This window comes from Sciurus vulgaris, assembly GCF_902686455.1.
Source record: "Sciurus vulgaris genome assembly, chromosome: 2".
NCBI lineage: Eukaryota > Metazoa > Chordata > Mammalia > Rodentia > Sciuridae > Sciurus > Sciurus vulgaris.
Window position 1 is genome coordinate 73569609 of NC_136462.1, and position 24898 is coordinate 73594506.

Genomic DNA, 24898 nt, shown 5'->3' on the forward strand with positions numbered 1-24898 from the left:
CCATAAATTTCTGCCAACTGTATTAATAAGAATTACCTTCATTGAAAGATGACATCAATGAAAACAGATCTATATAACGATGATATAAAATAAGTTGAGAAAAGTCTCAGGGGGAAAACTTCACAGAGGACACTAATCAGAAAAACATTGTCACTAAGCAAATAGAAAGCATATACGTGTATGTTATCACAAATAAATTCATTAATGATACCACAAAAGAGTTTAAAACAAGGGTAACAAAACTAATTTAGATATGGTGAGAAAATATCAGACAATATAGCATGAGCTAGCTGAGTTAGGAAAAATACAAGGATGTTATTGTTTGGATATGAAAGGTCCTCCAAAAAGTTCATATGTTTAAAAATTCTTTCAAAATATCAATTTGCAGAGTCCCCATGATTCAATAATAGAGGGGAAATTTTTACTTAAGAAATGTTCAAAGGGCATGAATGCATATTGCATAAAAACATAAATGCAAATGGCTAAAATATACAATTTTCACATCACTATTCATGAAAAGAGAAATGCTTCTGATCCTTGACATAGGTGCTAAACCTATGGTGCTTGGAGAAAAGATAGCATTTTAAATGGCTATTGCTGGGAAAACTGAATATTCATATATAGAATGAAACTAGATCCCTATCTCTCTCCCATCACAAAAATAAACTCAAAGTTATACATGTGCATTTATGTGTGCATGTGCATGTAAATATACATCTTAAGAAATCCTACTATTATGTGAAATATGCACCAATTTAAATATAAACAGAAGAGAGACCAGTAGAGTAGAGGAAGGGGATCAGAGGAAGGGTGGAGGAAAGAAAAGGGGACTGAAATGGAGCAAACTGTGCTGTACACATGTGTAAATATACCACAACAAATTCCACTACTATGCATAATTATATGCATCAATAAAGCAAAAAGAAGAATCACTTTTCATCTATTTGATTGGCAGAAATAATGAAGTTTCATAGGACACAATTTTGTTTATGATGTTGAAAGAATTTATTCAACTGACAAAACATTGAGCATTGACTCAAAGAGCTTTACACCCTCGCTCAATTTACAAAGAAAAGATAGATTTTATTTTAAAGACCAGATTCTCAACAATTCAGTTTGGGTCTGAAAAACTTTGAGTGTAATGATAAGGATAATTGTCTTAGCAGCCCACTAAGGTATTTATTATCACTCTGTATTTTATTTTATTTAAAAAAAATTTTTTTAAAGTTTTTATAGACTGCATTTTTTAAAACTTATTTTTATTGTAAACAAATGGGGTAATCTTGTTTCTCTGTTTGTACATGAAGTAGAGGAATACCATTTGTGTAATCATACATTTACATAGGGTAATGGTGTCTGATTCACAATTTTTTGATAAAGAATTTGGGTAGAAGATATTCTAGCACACCTCTTTTTTTTTGTCTGTGTAAATTGACACAACCTAAATTAGAAAAACTTGTAACATTCATCAAAATTACAAATTTTGTAAATTACAAAATTACAAATTACACATGTCCTTTGAACAAAAAATTATGCTTTTCATTTTTCATTATAAATTTAGTAGCCTAGAAGTGTGTATGTACATATGTATATATATAAACACACATAAAAATGTATATATGTATGGGCATATATAGGTGTGTGTATATATATATATATATATACACATAAACAAATTTTTTATTATAAAAAGTACACATAAAATTTATCATCCCAACTATTTCTTAGTGTACAGTTTAATGATATTAAATACTTTCACACTTATGCAATTATCACATTATCACTGACATACATTTCTAGAATTCTTTTCATTTTGCAAAACTTAAACTCTTGTACTCAGTAGATGATGACTTCATTCTCTCTGCCAAGTCCATTGCAAATAGGAATTCTATTATTTTTGATGCTATTTTAAGTGAAATTGTTCTTCTAATTTTGTTTTCAGATTCTTCACTGTTAATGCACCCAAACACAATTGATTTTATATCCTGATACTTTGCTTTATTAATGATTTCAAATTTTTATGTAGAATCTTTTTTTAAAATTTTTACAGACTGCATTTTGCTTCATTGTACACAAAAGGGGTACATCTTTTCATTTCTATGGTTGTACACCATGTAGAGTCATACCATTCACGTAAACATACATGTACATAAGGTAATGGTGTGGGTAGTTTACACATAAAATTTTATCTTCTGCTAACAGAGATAATTTTACTTCTTCCATACTTTTTATTGGATAATTTATCTGCCTAGGAGTTTCACTAATTAGCTGAAAAAAAGTGGTAAAAGCATGCCTCCTTGACTTGTTCCAGATCTTAGAGGGAAAAAAATACAGTTTCTGAAACACTTTAAATACCATAGTCTTAATGAAATATAATTATCTGAGTTAGGACAATAAACAAATTTGAATTAGTCCAGCAGTAGTCTGTACTGATGAGGAAATCATTAGTCTAAGGGCCCCAAGGTCCTTTTAAGCTCAAAGACTGCAATAAAGCAAATTTCAAATAGACTTAGCATAGCATTCAGGGTTACACCTTATAACATATTTTTCAAATATCTGCTTTTGTAATTTATTTGGCACAATGCTGGGTTACTGAGGAGAGGTCCTTTCTGTTCTTCTTCTTGTTCCCATTAAGTTTGAAACAGTATTCAGTGTAATTAAGATGTACCTTGGTAAAAGGTGGCCTCCTGACCACTGGCATACACGTATTTCATTGACTGAACCTTCTTTGTAGTGAGATTCATATTAATTTTTGAAGGCAAGTTTAAACTTTAGGGAGAAGTGCTTTTCACTCTGTTAAAATGTCGGTGAATATGGGTAGATTACACACTAAATACTGGGTAACCATAACTAATACCTGGAAAATGCATACCTCACCACTGTTAGCCATACGATTTCTTACTTTAATTTCCTAGCAAACTTTATGTGTATGTTTGCATACACAAAATGTGTCAGCATCACCATCACTGATGAATCTCTCAGGATAAATCAGAACAATTTTATTTAAATATTATAAAATATTTCTTTGAGGGAAGGTTCAAATTTAAAGATGATGGAATTTACATTTAAGAACTGCTGATAAGCGCATGAGGACATATAATGGGGGGTAGGAGGGGTTAGTGTTAGGGTTAGGGTTAGGTTTAGGGTTAGGGATAAGGAGGGTGGTAAGAATGGAGGAAGGAAGGACTGTATAGAGGGAAAAGAGGGGTGGGAGGGGTGGGGGGAAGGAGAAAAAATAACAGAATGAATCAAACAACATGGCCCTATGTAAATTTATGATTACACAAATGGTATGCCTTGATTCCATGTACAAATAGAGAAACAACATGTATCCCATTTGTTTAAATTAAAAAAAAAAAAAAAGAACTGAATGAAAATGGAAGTTCTGGAATAGGAGAGGATTTGGGAAAGATTTATTCAACATAGCCTATTAGAAGTGTCAGTTGACCTTATTAGCATACTTGAAAACAATATTATTCTTAAACAATCATAAAATTTACCAACGGAGTCTTTTTTCTCTGAAGAGAAACTGAAAGGAAAGCCTTTCTCATTAAAGCATGAAAAACCCTACCACAGAATACAGTGCTATTATTTAGATATACTGAATTCCACACATATTTGTTAAGGGCCAGGAATTGTTCAGACACTGGACAAATTGACATAGAGATGGTAATATATAGTAAGTGAGAAATGCCCTGGGAATCAATAGTAGGAAATTAAATAAAGTACAAGAAAGCAAATATCAAAAGGATTAAATTTAATGTTGTGAAAGAGGAACAAAAGTGCCCTTTATTAAAACATTGTGAGACAGAGAAGAACTACTTAGGTATTTATATAAGGTAATATTTAACTCCCAGAGAAGACATTGGTCTCTGTGGTTAGTAATACATCACTTCCAGTTACAACATGTAAATAAAATCTCAGTCAATATTAAATCTTTTAGAAAGTTCGTCACTTACTGTTATGGTTATGATTATTTTCATAATCTTCCCTTAATCGATACATCATATTCCTCTCTCAAACACAGCAATAAAAGCCAGCATTTCTCAATTTCTTAATGGCCCCCAAAATATTTATTAAATAAAATGATGATAATAATCTAGAACTTTCTTTTCCTATCCACAATGCACAAACTATGGCATTTGTTCAGTGAGAGAGAAACAGGATGTGAGAGAGATGTTTTATGAGTCCCTCCACCAACATTGTAGTTTCTGAAATGATTCTTAAGATTTCTTTTATTTCATCTCAATTCCTCAAGATGAATATCTCAGTACCATGGATTCTGTCATAAGACAGGCTATAATGAATAATGGTGGAAAATTATAAAATATTATAAGCTCTTACTCATGGCATAAGAGAAAGCTATTATAAGAAAATAACCCATTAATAACAAAAACTGCAGTGATCAGGGAATAATCCACCACCAGAGTCAGGCTTAGTGCAGCTTGCTACCCTGAAGAAGCATGATGTGTCAACCTGCTAACATATTGTGAGGTGGAAAGAAATTGGTCTGACAAACCTACTAAACTGTTTATGGGGTCTTAAAAAGTCCAGCATGAAGCCTTAAAAGAGTCTAAATTTCTACTTTACTCTAACATAAGTGCTTACCATTAGCACATCATGCCACATTTTCAGATCTGTATGATATTATTTTTTCTCAATATTTGAAATTATTTATTATGCTTCTACAATTCCTTGTAGAGGTTAAAATATCATCCCACTTTTTCTCTTCCATTTTTTAAAAATATTGATTTTTATGTCTTTTTGTGCTTCCTCGTAGACTATGACCAGAGTCATATTATAAGAAGTACAAATTGAATAGGTTTCCCCAAATACTAAAAATACAAAGAAAGAGATTTATAAATTGTGATACACCCTTTGCACCCTGAAAAATTACATTGTCTGTAGCAAATTACTGAAGTATGTAGTTACAAATTAATTAAAAATTGAGAAAATGGATATCTGTTCTTTCTTCAGACATACTGTGTAAAAGAAGCTTCTCAGGGTTATTTTTTTTTCAAATGACCCAATAAGCATGAAAATATGCATTATAAACATAGTTATTAAAACTGATACAGCATACTTTCAATATGCATAAATTTTTGTTCTTTTAATTTGCCGTACTGATCTTAGACATATGACCTAAAAACTTGCAATTTTGTATGAGTCTACTTTTGTTTTACATAGGTTTAGCATACACTAAATAGATTTTGATCACATGAATTAATCCTTAACATGCATCTTCTATAGCATACATGATACCCTTGAATTTTGATTAAAGAGAAGGAAAATTGCCACATAATCTTTTACAACATGAAAGAATTTTTTTGCAAAAGGAATACAAATACTTCAAACAAACTGATCTGTAACACAAGATTTATCATTGGGAGAGACATATATATGAGATAGCAATTTTTTGCCTTTCTCCATTTGACAATTGCTGCAAAACTTCTGGAAATGTGCTCTCAAATAATATGATAAAATAATCATAGCCCTGTAAAAATCTTGAAATTTTAATCTTTTTTTTCTCCTTCAGGAGTAATTATCACCTTTGGTATTTGATAGAAAACCTTGACAACTGCTCATTTTAGTAAATTTCAGTTTTATCTTTACTAAATAATTACAATGTTTGGCTGGTACTTTTTAAAGAATTAGCTACAAGAATCTGAAAGAGTACTTTACAGATAGTTTGTAAATTCCTGTGCTTCCCCCGAATATTTTATTTTATCCTATCTTTCTGATCCAATAACCAAAAGCCTACTCGCTAAGTATAGTCATCTCTTTATCATCTTACATAAATATTTAGATCACAGTGTGGGCTTAGAATTCATCTGCATTTAGTTTCACTTTGATAATTACATAAGTTTTCCACTATGTAATCTGAGTATAAGGAGAACATTTGTCAGTTTGGTTTGGTTGATTGGAACTACTGAGAATAACTAGATCTACTAGATCATGGCTAGATTTTTGGAAAATGTAGATGTTGTAGTGTACGTGCTTGCAGGCAGAGCAGTTTAGAGAAACTGATCATGGGAATTCATTGTAAAATGGCAGGAATTTGGAGCTATCTTTGGCACTAAACAGATTATAATCTGCAGAACTCTTGGAGGGAAGGATGGGTGAGAGATGACAGGACCTGATTAACTTGACTTTCACAGAAGATAGTTATCCACTATCTAGAAAACAGATACATGTGTATATTCAAAATATTTCAAAAATAGATTTCAGTAATATTTGCATTGTCAACAGGAAAACACAGGCAACTGACTGCTCTATCTGACTGATGGTGCTAGGACCTCATTTTAAAACCTCATTTAAAATTCATTGTCCTCTACAATGAATTGAGCAAAACATCATTAAATCTTGTATTAAAATTATGTTAGATTAATGATTTCAAGTCAGTAATTGTCCTTGTATAAATTATCTTAAATCCTTATAGATTTTACACATACATGAGATATATTGAGATTGCAGCTTTTAAAAATTAGACATTCTTGGAAAGCCAAAATGAGTTATAATTTATTTTGGAGTTTGTTACCAAGAGGATAAGTAAAGTAAATAATTTAGATGAATTTATTTAGAGACATTAGATTTGTGAAATCCAATTATCATTTCTGAAGAATATTTTAGCAACCAATGTGTAATTAATAAACTGTTCCTGCATTTTATATTGTCATAAAATTGAAACATAATTTTAGCAGATTGTACTGAAATTCTGTTTTAACAGGATCCAAGACAATATTTTGAAGTAAAATGGGCTTAACATTGTACAGAAAATAAAACTAAATTAGAGTGCTCTTTGAATCATGCTGTAGTTGTACATAAACTTGATCAGAAGTAGATCTTTCTTCTACAATAATTTTCTTACCACTTAACTCAGTGTTCCATAGAGAATGCCATTAAAATTGTCTTGACGAATACTTCCATGATAGGGATATTGACGGTAGAAATGTGCTGAGTGTTCTGTCATGTTTTGGATATGAGGTGTCCTCAAAAACTCCCTTATTAATGCAGGAGTGTTCAGAAATGATTAGACTATGAGAGTTGTGACCTCATCAGTCCATCTGAGTTTGAACGAACTGACTGGGTGGTATTTGTAGGCAGGTGGGATGTGACTGGAGGTGGTTCACCAGGGTTATGCCCTGGAAGTGTTCATCTTTTATGCAGCCACTCATCCCTTACTCTCTTTCCTTCCCAGCTGTCATGCTCGTCCTTAGATGCTTTCCTTTGCCACACACTTCTTCCATGATGTGCTGCCTCACCCTGGGCCCAGAGTAATGGACTTGGTGGACCATGAAACTAAATTTCTGAAACCATGAAACAAAATAAACTTTCCCTCCTCTAGGTTGTCAGGTATTTTGGTCACAGCAACAAAATTGATTAGCACATGCCCTATATTGCATTTAGTGACCAATATCTTTAGACTGTTTCCAAGAGACTTGTTACTGGTGGTGGTATTCTTAGTGGATACTATGTCTTTCCAGATCTAAAGTATATGAATTTTATGCATTTAGCTACACTATTCCACTTTGAAACAGAGAGTTCTTGGGGCTCTTATGTGAATTTAAATACTAAGTATTTGAGCGCTGAGTTTTCTTTTCCTGAACTAATGCACCTTTTGAATCCTCTTTAAGAAGTTCACTATTTTTAAACACTGAATATATAGATTAAAATTTATTTACTTCATAAAAACATAATTTGACTTCTAGGACATTCAGACTTTTCTGATGCCTCGTTTTATTTAGTCTTTCTCAGAAATGACTAGCTACAACATTTCCAGTGTTGTTTCTTTATTTTCAACATTTAAAGTTACTCAAACACTTGTATTAAACATATCAGACAAGCCAAAATCACTGAGTAGATTAAATCATTGTCTTTTAAATAATAAAACGTTCTTGTTTTCTGCTATAATTAAACACTTTCATTTGTTCAGAGTATTCAATAGAAGACTATAGTAGTCTTTCCTCAAGAGGTATATCTTTTCCAATAAAGATCATGCCCTCCTGGACTACTCCCAAATCATTTATTCCATTCTTCCCAGGAGTGTTTTTTTTTTTTTTTTACTCTCTTTTATCAAGCTAATTGAGGTCAATGACATCAGCTTTTTGCAACTTAAACATTTTTGTTTTTTCCTTCCTCTTTCATACTTTTGTTCATTCTGTCACTGATTTAGAGTATGAGATGCTTCTGTTTCTGTTCATGACCAACACTATGCTAAACTCCTTGCCACTCTCCCCTTTGTTCTCTCTGGGATTATACATTAGCACTTGTCCCTCTCTTTTCCTATGTTAAGTTTCTTCTCTTATTCTCTAAAATAATCACATGACCTAGCAATTTAGAATAAACAGAGAGAGAGAGAGAGAAAGAGAGAAATAAAGGGCAAAACCCTCTAAATTATACTGACTTGTGGCTTTTAATTAAGTATTTTCAGAATTACTTTAATTTGTGTAGACTAAAACTCATGAACTCATATGTTCAGTCCCAAGGGATCTGACAAGTGCATAAGGGATCTGACAAGTGCATTTCCTACCACAGTAACATACATAATGGTTTCAGAACTCCAAACTTTTCCTGTACCAGCTCTTGTCAACCCTTCAATATTCAAGTCAACATCTTTCCATCATCATAAGCTCACAACCACAGATCTGTTTTCTATCCTTACAATTTTGCTTTATCAGAATTCCTCACAGATGGAGTATACAATATGAAATCTTATATGTCTGAGTCACTTTACCTAGCAAAATTTATTTGAGTAATCTGTGTTGTTGTGTTAAACAGTATTTTCTTTCTGTTTTTCTTTTGTTTGCTTTGTTTTATTGAAAAGAATTACTCTAGGACGGATCTAAGATGGCGGACTAGAGGAGGCAGTGTTCTTTGTCACTCCATAACTCGGGTTTAAAATGGAGGAAAATCTGTTTCTCTGTGAGGCAGACTTTGTTGCTCATCCATCCCACTGTTTACCCTATTTGTCCACAGCAATCACCCATCATTTGCCAGCATATCGCCTACTTTTTGAGTGCAGATCACTTACTGACTGCCACATATTATCTGCCATTTGTCCATTTGCATGCCTCTTGCCTGCCCATCACGTGCCTTTCACCTACCCATCACCCACCCACTTGAGGTCCAACTGCCAATCTTCTGCCAGTAGCCTGCAGACCACCTGCAGACCACTAGTGGATTATCTGCTGCCCACTTGTTGCCTGGAAGTCCATTGTTACAGTCCCTGCAGGTTTGGCCACATGTGGCTGCCACTATTTTGGGACAACAGCCAGGACCTCCAGGACCCCTGGGCCATCAACAGCACCCTGCTTCAAGGACCCCCCCAGCCTGATCAACTGCACCCCATTTGGACTCAGCACCTCCACCCCATGCTGCAGCTCCCTATTTGCCAACATGTTTGGAAGCCAGTGCAGCCATGTTGGATTATCCTGTAAGCAGAAGTTGCCATCTTTAGGTGGGGCAAATCCCATTCTGAGATGCCTGGTGGAGACTGGAAGATCATGGTCAGGTACCTCTCATGCATCAGGCTACTGAAGACTGGGAGGTTTGAATACTATATGACTGTTATAATGTAGTGGATTTTTTTCTCCTTTTTGAAAATTTTTGTTTTTATTTCTTTATTTTTCTCTATGTTCTTTTGCTTACCTGTTTCCTCAGAGTTTCTTTCTTTTCTTCTTTTTCTCATGCTAATAACCAATTTCTTTTGATTCTGCTTTCACACTTCCTATGATCTAGAACTTCTATATATTCTTTTCTTATCCCGTGAACAGTTACATACCACACCCCTCCCCATCCTCTTTGTCCACCATTAGAAACTGTAGACCTCATTGTAAAGCTATTGAAACTGCAATATCCCAGATCTGCCCTGCTAGAGGGAAAGATACATGAACAAAATGAAAAAAAAAAAAAAAAAAAAAAAAAAGGGAAGAAAGTGTTCCAAACAAACCAAGATGCTGTGTTAATAGAATTCAATCACAGCATGGTAGAAGAAATGTCAGAAAAGGAGTTCAGAATATACATAATTAAGATGATTCATGAAGCAAAGGAGATAAGACAGCAAATGCAGGCAGTGAAAGATCACTCCAATAAACAGTTAAAAGGGCAACTTCAGGAAGCAAAAGATCATTTCAACAAAGAAATAGAGATTGTGAAAAAGCAAACAAACAAACAAATCCTCGAAATGAAGGAAACAGTAAACGAAATAAAGGAAACAGTAAACCAAATAAAAAACTCATTGGAAAGCATCACCAACAGACTAGATCACTTGGAAGACAAAACCTCAGACAATGAAGACAAAATATTTAACCTTCGAAATAAAGTTCACCAGAGAAAGTGGTAAAAAATCATGAACAGAACCTCCAAGAACTATGGGATATCATGAATAGACCAAATTTAAGAATTATCGGGATTGAGGAAGGCACATAGATACAAATCAAAGGAATGAACAACTTATTCAATGAAACAATATCAGAAAATTTCCCAAAACTGAAGAATGAAAAGGAAAATCAACTACAAGAAGCTTACAGAACACCAAATGTACAAAATTACAACAGATCCACATCAAGGGACATTATAATGAAAATGCCTAGCAGCCAAAGTGAAGATAGAATTTTAAAGACTGTGACAGAAAAGCATCCGATTACATATAGGAGGAAATCAATATGGATATAAGCAGATTTCTCATCCCACACCGTGAAAGCTGGAAGGACCTGGAACAAAATATTTCAGGCTCTGAAAGAACATGGTTACCAACCAAGAATCTTATAGCCAGCAAAACTAACCTTCAGGTGTGAAGATGAAACAAAATACTTCTATGATAAACAAAAGTTAAAAGAATTTGCAAATAACCTGCACTATAGAATGTTGTCAGCAAAATATTCTATGAGGAAGAAATGAAAAACAACAATGTAGGTCAGCAAAGGGAGGAACTACCTTAAAGGAACAGTCAATCAAAGGAGAAATCGTCATGTTAAGCCAAAATGACAAGGAATAAAGTAATATATCAATAATAACCATGAATATTAATGACCTAAACTCATCCATCAAAAAACAGACTAGCAGATTGGATTAAAATGAAAGAACCAACAATATGCTTCCCTTAAGAGACTCATCTCATAGAAAAAGACATCCACAGACTAAATGTGAAAGGATGGGAAAAAAGATACCACACATACGGACTCAGGAAAAAGTGGGGGTTTCTATCCTTATATCAGATAAAGTGGACTTCAAGCCAAAGTCAGTCAGAAGGGAAAAAGAAGGACATTTCATACTGCTTAAGGGAATCATAAATCACAAAGACATAATGATCATAAATATTTATTCCCCAAACAATGGCACATCTATGGATATCAAACAAATCCTTCTCAATTCCAGGAACCAAATAGACCACAACACAATAATTCTGGGTAACTTTAATACACCACTGTCACTATTGGATAGATCTTCCAAACAAAAACTAAACAAATAAACCATAGAACTCAATAACACAATCAATAACTTAGACTTAACAGACATATATATATATATATATATATAATATTCCATCCAACAATGAGTGAATACATTTTCTTCTCAGCAGCACATGGATACTTCTATAAAATAGACCATATGTTATACCACAAAGCATCCCTTAGTAAATACAAAAAAATAGATATGCTACCATGAATTCTATCAGATCATAATGGAATGAAATTAGAAATCAATGATAAAATAAAAATCAGAAACTACTTCAACACCTGGAGACTAAATAATATGCTTTTGAACGAAGCATGGTTAACTGAAAACATCATGGAGGAGATAAAAAAATTCTTAGAGGTAAATGAGAATAATGATACAATATGTCAAAATCTCTCAGACTCTATGAAAGCATTACTAAGAGGAAAATTCATTGCATGGAGCACATTTAAGAAAAGAATAAAAAGTCAACAACTAAATGACCTAACATTACATCTCAAAGACGTAGAAAAAGAACAACAGAACAACACCAAAAGTAGTAGAAGACAGGAAATAATTAAAATCAGAGCTGAAATTAATTAAATTGAAAGAAAAGAAAAAATTCAAAAAATTGACAAAACAAAAAGTTGGATCTTTGAAAAAGTAAACAAAATAGATAAACCCTTAGCCACACTAACAAAGAGAAGGAAAGAGAATACTCAAATTACTAAAATTCATAATAAAAAAGGAAATATAATGACAGACACCATTGAAATATATAACATAATTAGAAGCTACTTTGAAAATCTATTCTCCAAGACAATAGAAAATTTTGAATACATCAACCAATTTCTAGAGACATACAATCCTCTCAAACTGAATCAGGAAGACATACACAATTTATATAGATCAAATTCAGGCACTGAAATAGAAGTAGTCATCAAAAGCCTACCAACCAAGAAAAGCCCAGGACCATATGAATTCTCAGCCAAATTCTACAAGACTTTTAAAGAAGAACTAATACCAATACTCCTCAAAGTATTCCAGGAAATAGAAAAGGAGGGATTCCTTCCAAACTCATTCTATGAAACTAGGATCATTTTGACACCAAAACCAGACAGAGACACATCAAGGAAAGAAAACTTTAAACCAATATCCCTGATGAACATAGATGCAAAAATCCTTAACAAAATTCTGTCAAATCACATACAAAAATATATTAAGAAGATAGTGCACCATGATCAAGTGGGGTTCATCCTGGGGATTCAAGGTTGGTTCAACATCCAGAAATCAACAAATGTAATTCATCACATCAATAGACTTAAGGTTAAGAATCATATGATTATTTCAACAGATGCAGAGAAAGCATTTGACAGCATACAACACCCCTTCATGATCAAAACACTAGCAAAAATAGAAATAGTAGGAACATACCTCAACATTGTAATAACTATTTATGCTAAACCACAGCCAAAATCATTCTTAAAGGAGAAAAACTGAAAGCATTCCCTCTAAAAAACTGGGACAAGACAGAGATGCCCTCTTTCACCAATTCTATTCAACATCATGCTTGAAATACTAGCAAGAGCAATTAGACAAACCAAAAAAATTAAAGGTATAAGAATAGGAAAAGAAGAACTCAAACTATCATTATTTGCTGATGACATGATTCTATATTTAGAGGATCCAAATACTCCACTAGAAAACTTCTAGAACTAACAAATGAATTCAGTAAAATAGCAGTATATAAAATCTAAACACATAAATATAATGCATTTCTATTCATAAGTGATGAATCCTCTGAAAGAGAAATTAGGAAAACTCCATTCAAAATAGTCTCAAAAAAAAAAAAAAAAAAAAAAACTTGGGAATCAATCTAACAGAAGCAGTGAGACCTCTACAATGAAAACTACAGAACACTAAAGAAAGAAATTAAAGAAAATCTTAGAAGATGGAAAGATCTCCCCTGTTCTTGGATAGGCAGAATCAATATTATCAAACTGGCCATACTTCCAAGGTGCTATACAGATTTAACACAATTCCAATTAAAATCCCAATGACATTCCTCATAGAAATAGATAAAGCAATCATGATATTGATCTGGAAGAACAAAAGACTGAGCATAGCCACAGCAATCCTGGGCAGGAGGAGCAGAGCAGAATGTATCAAAATATCAGACCTTAAATTCTACTAGAGAGCAATACTAACAAAAACAGCATGGTATTGGCACCAAAATAGAGAGCCTAATGGTACATAATAGAAGACACAGAGACAAACCCACATAAGTTCAATTATCTCATAGTAGACAAAGGTGCCAAAAACATACAATGGAGAAAAGAGTCTCTTCAACAAATGGTGCTGGCAAAACTAGAAATCCATATGCAGTAAAATGAAATTAAACCCATATTTCTCACCATGTACAAAAATAAACTCAAAATAGATCAAGGATCTAGGAATTAGACTTGAGATCCTTCACCAAATAGAAGAAAAAGTAAACCTGAATCTTCATCATGTTGGCTTAAGACCAGACTTCCTTAACAAGAACCTCAGAGTCTAAGAACTAAAAACAAGAATCAATAAATGGAATGCATTCATACTAAAAAAGCTTTTTCTCAGCAAAGGAAACAATTAATGTGGAAAGAGAGCTTACAGAGTAGGAGAAAATCTTTTCCACACACACTGGACAGACAAAATGTATAAAGAACTTAAAAAACTTTACACCAAAAATACAAAGAACCCAATCAATAAGTGGGCTAAGGAATAGAGCAGACACCTTACAGAAGAAAATATACAGGTGTTCAACAGATATATGAAAAAGAGTTCCTCATCTCTAGTAATTTGAGAAATACAAATTAAAACCACCCTAAGATTTCACCTAACTCCAACTAGAATGACTATTATCAAGAAGACAAGCAATAGTAAGTGTTGGCATGGATGAGGGGGAAAAGGCACACTCATACATTGCTGGTGGAGTTGCAAATTGGTGCAGCTACTCTGGAAAGGGGTATGGAGATTTTTCAGAAAACTTGGAATGGACCCACCATTTGACAGAGCTATCCCACTCCTCAGTTTATACCCATAGGACTTAAAATCAGCATACTACAGTGACACAGCCATATCAATGGTAATAGCTTCTCAATCACAATAACTAGATTGTGGAACCAACCTAGATGCCCTTCAATTGATGACTGAGTAAAGAAACTGTGTTATATATGCACAATGGAATATTACTCAGCCATAAAGAGGAATAAAATTATGGGATTTGCTGGTAAATGGATGGAGTTGGAGAATATCATGCTAAATGAAATAAGCCAATTCCAAAAAACCAAAGGCCTAATGTTTTCGCTGATAAGTGGTTGATGATACATAATGGGGTGGGGGCAAGAGAAGAATGGAGGAACTTTGGATGGTGTAGAGGGAAATGGAGTAGAAGGGGTGGGGGAAAGAAAGATAGTGGACAGAGACAGACATTACCCTATGTACATGTATGATTACATTAATGGTGTGAATCTACATTTTGTACAACCATACAAATGAAAATTTGTCCCCCATTTGTGTAAAATCAATCAAAAGGCAGACTATAAAAACAAAAATTTAAAAATAAATAAATAAATAAAATGAAGTACTCTACTGCAAGAACATAACCTTGTTTGTCTGACCATTTACCTGCTAAAAGAAATCTAGGTTGTTTCTACCTATAGACAAAGATTAATAAAGCTATTGCCCAAATGTGCACAAGTTTTTGTGTAAGCATGTTTTGTCTCCACTTGCGTAAATATCCTGAAGAAGAATTACTTGACCTATGCTAATTATATGCTTAAGTTTAAGAAACAGTCAAACTGTTCCTAAAGTAGTGATTTACATTTTTTAATCTCACCAGTTACGTATGACAATCAATGTCACATTCTCGCCAGCAGTTTGCACGGCCTTCCTCTCCGCTAATTATTCTAATAGATGTGGTTTGGGTTCACATGTTCCTAATGACTAAAGTTGCTATGTATTTCTTCATGGACATATTTGTCATCTATATATATTCTTTGGCAAAGCGGGGTTGCTAGAGAATTTTGTGTTAATTCTTTTTTCCTTTAATGCAACGTGTCTCTCACTATCTGAGTCTCTTCAGCAATATTTTCAATCTTTCTTTTCATTATTTTGAACATATGTCTACATAGGTTTAGATCCCTTCTGGTCTTTTATGAGTTCTTGGATCTTTATTTCAAATCTGTCATGACAGCTAGTCACAATGTCTTCATAGATAGTTTGCATTACTCCCTAGATTCTATCCCTTACCACTATTTGAATTTAGGAAAGTTACGGAACTTTGTACCTCAACTCTTCATCACTAAAATGAGGATAATTATAGTTCCTGTCACACAAGGTTGAAGGTTAGATGAAGTGGTACGTGCAAAATATGTAGCACACTACTGGTATGCTGTGTTTCCCATAAACATTAAGTAGAATAAGCATTTTTATCATTGTTATTATAAGCATATTAATTATAATTAATATAATGATTGTATCTTAATCATTTCTTTCCCTTGCTCATTTGTTCTAGTCCCCACCCTATCCCCTCCACTGCCCTTGAAATCCCAATCAGTGTCATTTTCCTTTTCTTTCTTTCAAGGCAAAATCAATTAGTTTTAGACTTTAAAAAAAACCTTTGTCTAATTTTAAAGCATATTTACCACATTCATCAACTGCATTGTTTTTTGTTTGTTTTTGATCTTCTCTTCCATTATAGTTTTAGTTCAGGGGGATGAGGTTATCTTTGAAATTGTTTTTTGTCTATGGCTTTATCTGGACTCTTTGGATGCACAATGTATATTTTACTAGTTCATAAAGTGGCTTACACTGGTGTTTTTCAGCTATTTTCTAACATATCACATTTAGGTTGAAATGAAGCAGATGGCTCAGATTCACATCTAATCTTCACTGGACCTGTAGCAATTCTTGAAAGATACCTGCAGGACCTCAGATTTCCGTACAATCATGACCCAGGAGAAACCTTCAGCACGACTCTCCCTCCTGCTATATAGAAAAATGCCATTGGATAATCACTTTTTTATATCATATTATCCCACTAGATCATAGATGTCCAGTAACTATGGAATTGCAGAATAAGTGACATGTAGTTGGACTTCTGAGCATACCAGTTCCAAATATCTCTCACGGTGTACTACTTGAGGGTTAAAATGTTCTGTGGTAAAAATGAGGATATAAAAAAGCAAATGAAGAATTTCCATAGAAAAGGATTTATGAAGAGCTTTCAGGAATAATGTTATACATTTTCCCACACTGTCAAATGTCAACATTTTGACAGCTTGAGAAAGAGTGTTACACTTTTACCATCCTATCAAAATTTTGACATTTTTCAAAAGACACATTCATGAGACATACTAGTTTTGCCCATGGAAAGGTACAATGCCTACTATATACTAAGGAAGTCTTAGTCAGAAAGAACAAAAATAAGAGAAGCAGATTACATCTGATATCATCACAGGAAGATACAGAGTACAAATAGTACATAGAATGGAAAAATTTAAAGACTGTGTGAGAATTTTATGTTGATGTCTTAAGGGATAGATATTGTACATCACATAATTCTCAATTTACTGTGGTAATACTAAAAAGTGAAAACAGGAAAAAATTACCACAAAAGTTAAATTCCACTTTTATCCTTCTGTAGAGTTTTACTTTCATCAATTGTTTTGCCATAAAAATGCATCCCCCAGCAAAAGTTTATATAAACAATTTTGAGGTTTTTTCATTTTCCTGTTCTTATTTTTTCAAAAAAGTATAAAACAAAAGACAAATAAATAGTAGGGAGAGTATAAATAAGCTTTTAATAGTCAAATAGTTTGCCTCCTTTTATTTCTATTTTGAATCAATGAATTCTAGGATACCAAAATAAAATTTTTAAATAATGGTAATGTCAGTTTTCTGAGAAAGTAATACTTTAAAATATTTGAAACTTTTCAAAGTTTTTTTTTATTGTGAGTTTTTATGCCCATAAGAATCATTTGAAGTAGACGGTTCTTTAACAAAGAAATATTAACAGTTCCTAAAACGATTTTCAGATTTCCATAAGGGGACTAAATTAAAACTGTAATTTTATTCTCCAAATGACTTATCACAATAGTTTGTTACAGACAAGTATGCTTTCTTCCAACTTTTAGAACAATAATATAAAAATACTAAAGTAAATGATATCAAAATATTAAATTAAATACATCTAAAGTTCAATTTTAAAATCAAGTAAACATCTAAAATTGATGCATTCCTCTGTGCAGTTTGATACATATGTTCCTATAGGGTTTTAATACAACATGGTAATGTTTCAGTGGAAGTTAGCACTTCTATTCTATATAAAAATACTTTTTTTTTATATTCACCAAAGCAAGCATATTTCATATCCATTAGTTTTTAATTATATTTGATATATTCAAGTAAATTCAAATTTAGACATTCAAAGTTGTAGATGAAACTGAATATGAGGATTAATAAGTGAAATTTCATTTAAAAGAAGTATTGAGAAACATTAATTGTAAGGAAACAGAACATACCATTTTGACTCATGTTTTTCTTTGTAGAGAAGAAAAGGAAAACTATTCATATTTGTGAATTTTAAAACAGATTTTGTAAATGGAATGATTTAAATGAAGGATAACCTTAAGACTAGAAAATGCATTATTTCAAACCAAGAAGAAAATACAATGCAAAGATACTTCACAAATCTCAAGGGATGGTAAATTTTGGTTCATTATAAGGAAAAACTTTCTAATAAATTCCTGAGAGGAAGTGTAAAATGCCGTTCTTTAGAAGACACTAAAAAGTAGTTTGACTAGTTTGCATGGTTGAAAGGGGATACATTAAGGGGATACATTAAGAGATCTGCATAAAAGACCACTTGTTCTGTCTCTGCTCAAGTTGTCTGGTGTGTATGTAGGCATGATAGGAAGCATAGTGTTAGATGCTTTCTAGAAGGTACTTTTATATTTATCTGAACACACAGTGCTAATTGTGCAGATGCTACTTGTTGACATGCAATATCTAAGACTGTTTTCTAACTTCCTGTTAAGGGGGAAAAATACAACAAAAGACAAACAAACAACAAAAATCTCCATTAGGATAACAAGCATTGCCAAAGATGAAAACAAAGGATACAGCCTGTGAAGGATGAAGCCATCTCCCACTTTACAAATGGAATAGGATTTCCTTATATTATAAATGACATTAGCAACATCAGGACTACCACATCCCGTTCATGATTTTCAAAAGAAAAAAGAGAAACAGGAGGAGAATTATCAAATAAAGGTCATTGTGGAAATGGTTAAACTTCATTCTACATTATGTTTACTTCCCCTTAATTTTTCTGGACAATGACTATATCATGCCCAGACAAAATAAATATATTATCCATTAATTTTCCATCAAAGTTATGTACTGCTTATGGTAATAAAACTTGGAAGAGGTTTTTCATAGCTTAATTGTCAAGGCAGTCAAAATGCTTATGATATGCATGCTGTTTGACTTTCTATTAAAAATTCTATTTTTTAAGAATTCTCGTTTCTGTTATATATTGATGTCATCTTGTCATCAGTGTAGAATCAATGTCATCCAAATATCTGAGGTCTATGCAAATGATGCACTTTGTGTTTATCATCTTACTTATTTCAAATTAATTAGAAATATATAATAGAAAATTATATTAATTAGAAAAGTATAAATATACACCAACAGATGAATATTTGTGTCATCTGCATGCAGTAGAATACTATGCAATCTTAAAAATTGTGTTCTAAGTAACAAAACTCTCTGACAAACTAGAGAACATAATCACTTTTGTGATAATTCTGAAACATTAGCATGTTAAAAATATGTTTTAAAAGTGCAGTTAAATTTCCTTTATTGGGCTGGGGATATAACTCAGTGGTAGAGCAATTGCCTAGTATGAGTGAGGCCCTGGGTTCTAGTTCCAGTGCTTCAAAATAAATAAACAGATAAAGAAATTTCCCTTGTTATATTGTTTTCCACTTTTATGAATTTTGAATTGTTCCTTTCCTTTCTTCACTCTTAGAAATCTTGGGAATACTTTGTGACCCATAACCAATAGCAAGATTATTAGGCATTTCCATAACATACTTTGACTTCTGTTCCAACAGGTATCTTGTCACAAACAAGGACAGATGACTTGTACTGACCAAGAGAAATATTAAATTGGAATCTTAGATCCTATGGGCTTGCATGATTCCTAGAAACCAAAGTTGTAATAAAAAATGATCCAGGATCTAACTTCTTTAAAAGAAAATGTGTAACTACAAAGGAATTTTTTAAATTTCTAGGTAAATGATCAAAGTAGGAAATCAAAGTACATCTTTTTTTTCACGCAAGAGATTTTATTAAGAGAACAGGCAGAGTGTCTGCCCACAGGGTGTGTGTGTGTGTGTGTGTGTGTGTGTGTGTGTGAGAGAGAGAGAGAGAGAGAGAGAGAGGGGGAGAGAGAGAGAGAGAGAGAGAGAGAGAGAGAGAGAGAGAGAGGAAGGTAGAGTGAAGAAGAGCAAGAGAAAGAACCCAAAGTACATCTTGATGTCACCCATTTGTCAATATTTACACAGTGTTTCTGGAAGGATATTGATCAAGGTACTAATAATAACTCTGTGCTGTTAGAGATATAGATGATTGTTGTTTGCTTTAAAAAAGGAAACGTAAATAAATATACAAATTTAAAATATGAATTTATTTTTTTCCTTAAGTCTCAGGATTATTGACACAAGTTTATTTTAAAATCAATTTGTTCAAATCTTAGCAATTAAAAAAAATCAAAGAAAACCTTAAATTTGTGGAAATAGTTGCACTTATGAAGTGAGATTATTACATAAGAATTGACATGGAGAAAATTAGGCATCCAGAAATTGTCAGAGAGGCCCTGGGAGTTCTACTTCTGGTGAGAAGAGAAAAAGAATTAATTTTCCCAGTCAATAAGGAGAAAGACATATAATTAGAAACTGTTTTTAATGAATTGAATTTCCAGTGCCTTTGGAGAAATCAGTCTTTGAGATTTTGGAGGTAGTAACCATGAACAAGCATATTTAACCTGCAAGGTGGGGATAAAACCTATCAATATAGTCAGGACACAGCAACAGAGTCTTAGGAGGAGCACAGGAGGACTCTGAAGGAGCAAGGCTGTGTTTTATGGCTGATGCATGCTTGTCAGGATAAGGAAGGACAAGCTACACAAGAAGCTATTATGAGGAGAGAGACTGAAGATACTTGGTGAGCCACGTATGAAAATGAAGGCCAGGAGATGTTGCCAGCATATGACCCAGACAGCCAAGGCAGTTCGGCTCAAGCTTCACAGGTTCCCTGAGCAAGTGATCAAACCTGCTGTGCTGCAGGTGAGAGCAGTGGATGTGGGATTATAACTATAGAAGATACCCAGAGATCCACATCTATGTGGATCTATAGGCTAGATATAATGCATAAGTTACATTATAATACATAATATCAGTTGCCTTTTGTTTGGGGCAACCTAAAACTTTCACTATTAAAAGATAATTCAATGACTTTTTTCATTTAAAAGAAATACAGTAAAAAATCAAAAATTAAAAACAATTTTTTAAAGAAATACATATGAACTCTATGATATTTGAGAACTTTACAAAGAAAAATGCCCATGCATTATTATCTGATTACACTTTTCTGAGACATTTCAGAAGGATCATGAAATGCTTTATTACTTTGCCCATGATCTGCAATATTTACAAAATCAGTTGTCCTTTTGTCCTTTCAACACACCTGGCTGGCAAAACCCTAGAACTGGATGAATCTAATTATCTGCCTTCCCTTGCACCTGGGTAGTTAAATCCAGCTGCCACTGGAAATTTATGGTCCAACATCAGCCAGGTTTTCTTGACTTTCTGGCGGCCCTTCCATCTCTTATAGGCAGGTGCTTCTCTCATTCTTCTAAATCATAACTTCAAGACACTGACCACATTCTTTAACCTTCTAAGCCCTCTCTTATTTAGAAGATGACATTGCCTCTCACTTCAAAGAAAGAAGGGAAGTCCCAGCATTCTGTGTACATGTGTTTGAAGCAGACACGTCTGCCCTTGTTCCATGCTCTTTTATCTTTCTCTTGCCATGGTCACACCTGGGCTGTCCTTCACCTCCTGACAGGCCCTCTCCAGCATCAACACATACTTAATTCTCTCAGCTTCTAAATTGTATATATCTTTCACTTGAGCCTGTATCTTTGCTTTCTACTTTTCCCTTTCTTCTACAAATATTTTAAAAGATCCCTTTACCAAAATTTCCATTGCTTACTTGCTTATTTCCTTTAGATACAAATTAAAACACAATATGGACCAACATCATTTAACCAAAATCTCCTCTGCGGAGAGCTCACTAACCCCAAGATACACTTTTTTTTTTTTCTTTTATTGTAAACAAATGGGATACATGTTGCCTCTCTGTTTGTACATGGCGCAAAGGCATACCATTTGTGTAATCATAAATCCACATACAGTAATGTTGTTTGATTCATTCTGTTATTTTTTCCCCTTCCCCCCACCCCTCCCACCCCTCTTTAACCTCTATACAGTACTTTCTTCCTCCATACTTGCCCCCCTCCCTAACCCTAACTCTAACCCTAACACTAACTCTTCCCTCCCCCCCATTATGTGTCATCCTCCACTTATTAGCGATATCATTCGTCCCTTGTCTTTTTGAGATTGGCTTATCTCACTTAGCATGATATTCTCCAATTTCATCCATTTGCCTGCAAATGCCATAATTTTGTCATTCTTTATGGCTGAGTAATATTCCATTGTGTATATATACCACAGTTTCTTTATCCACTCGTCAATTGAAGGGCATCTAGGTTGGTTCCATAGTCTGGCTATTGTGAATTGAGCAGCTATGAACATTGATGTGGCTGTATCTCTGTAGTATGCTGATTTTAGATCCTTTGGGTATAGGCCAAGGAGTGGGATAGCTGGGTCAATGGAGGGTCCATTCCAAGTTTTCTAAGGAATCTCCACACTGCTTTCCAGAGTGGCTGCACTAATTTGCAGCCCCACCAGCAATGTATGAGTGTACCTTTCTCCCCACATCCTCGCCAACACCTGTTGCTTGTATTTTTGATAATCGCCATTCTAATTGGGGTGAGATGGAATCTTAGGGTGGTTTTGATTTGCATTTCCAAGATACACTTTTATATCTATGATCTTTCAATAATGTCTTGACATCTGTACCACCTTTGGCATGCCAATCACTTCTTCCTCCTCAACTCATTTTCTTTTTTCTATGGACCCTTAACTGTTCTGGTTTTCTTCCACTCCATGAATTCTCTCTCAAATTCTTTTATTAGCTGGTCTCCTAATCAATGTTTCATTATTTGAGGTTTTTTTAATTAAAGATTTTTTAACTGATACATGAAAACTGTACATACTACTGGGGTGCCCTGTGATTTCTCAAGGCTCTTTCTGAAGTTCTCCCCTTACACATGATTTAAATACCATAGCTGGCATTTATAAAGCTCATTTTTAAAGCTTTCTTTGGAATTCTAATTCCAAAAATATGTCTAAATATCATCTCCAGATAGATGTGTCTCAAACATTCCTCAATTCCTCATAACAAACCTGTATTTTCTATAACTCAAGCCTTTTTCCCATCAAGTTCTGATCCCTATCTCAACCCACAGCACCAAAGTCCACTCAGATGTTCAAGCAAAAGACCTGAAAATCATTCTCACTCTTTTTATTTTCCATAGCTTTATTGAGGTAAAATTGAAATAAAATAAAATATTTGAAGTATGCAGTTTGATCAGTTTTAACATGTATGTAACCAATACAATCAATATAAAAAGCATTTCCATTAGTTTCTTTTTCAAATTTGAAATCATGCAGATTGTGTTTCCTGCAGGATTTATTAAATTAGAAATCAATCACCTTAAGACATATAGAACCCTACCCCTATATGTCAACTATTTCAAAATAAATGGCACACTTATAAATATCTTAGAGATCAAGGAAGAAAGTACAAGAAATGTAAATAAAAACTGCTTTGAGCTAAGAGATAATAAAAGCTTAAAATACCAGGATCTCTGGGATGAAACAGTACTCAAGTGAACATTTATAACTTAAGGTACTTGTATCAGAAAAAAACTAGAAAAACAATCAAATTATTTTCAAATTATGTACTAGGAAGTAAAAAAATAAAAGTAGGAGCAGAAATATATGAAATAGAGAAGAAATAATATGACTAAACCTTAAAAGTCAAACAAATCTAATCAAGGAAAAAGCAAGAACACAATAATTAATATCAATGGAAAGGGAGCTATAAAAATAACCCTACAGATGCTGAAAACATATTAATAATACAATTGTATGCCAACATATGTGATAACTTACATTACATGGTTTGTATTAGAGAAGAATTCATGTACTGCTGAGAAGAAAGTGTATTGCAGTCTTTGATGGATGAAATATTCTACACGTGTCTGCTAAGTCTAAATTATTAATCACATATTTTACTTCTATAGCTTTTTAATTTAGTTTTTGTATGGAGGATCTATCCAGTGGTGACAGAGGTAATGTTAAAGTTACCCAGAATTATTGTGTTGTTGTCTATTTTGTTCTTGAAATTGAGAAGGGTTTGTTTGATGTGTGCAGACTCTCCATTGTTTGGGGTATAAATACTTATAATCCTCATGTCTTGATGATGTATAATTCTCTTAAGAAGCAGGAAATGTCCTTCCTCGTCCCTTCTGATTAACTTTGGCTTAAAGTAAACTTTATCTGATATAAAGATAGAAACCCTTGCTTGTTTACACAAATCGTGTGAGTCACATGTTTTTTTCCTATTTTTCACCTTCAATCTGTGGATGTCTTTACCTGTGAGGTGAGTTCCTTAGACAGTATATTGGTAGATCTTGTTTTTTAATCCAATCTGCCAGTCTGTGTCTTTTGATTGATAAGTTTAAGCCATTAATATTCAAGGTTATTATTGAGACACAATTTGTATTCCCAGTCATGTGGGTTTATTTCTTGTTTTTAATTTGAATTAGTTTCTCCTTTGATTGACTGTTTCGTTAGTGTAGTTTCACCCTTTGCTGGTTTTCATTTTTTTTTTTTTTTCATTTCATCTTCATGGAATATTTTGTTTAAAATGTTCTGCAGGCTTTCTAGTTGCAAATCATTTTAACTTTTGTTTATCATGGAAGATTTCATCTTCAAATATGAAGCTTAATTTTGCTGGATATAGGATTATTGGTTGGCCTCCATTTTTTTCAGAGTTGGATATATGTTATTCCAGGACCTCCTGTATTGAGGGTCTGGGTTGAGAAGTCAGCTGAGATCTGCATTAGTTTCCCCCTCTCTGTAATCTGATATTTTTCTCTTGCAGCCTTTAAAATTCTATCCTTATTCCATATGTTAGGCATTTTCATTATAATATGCCTTGG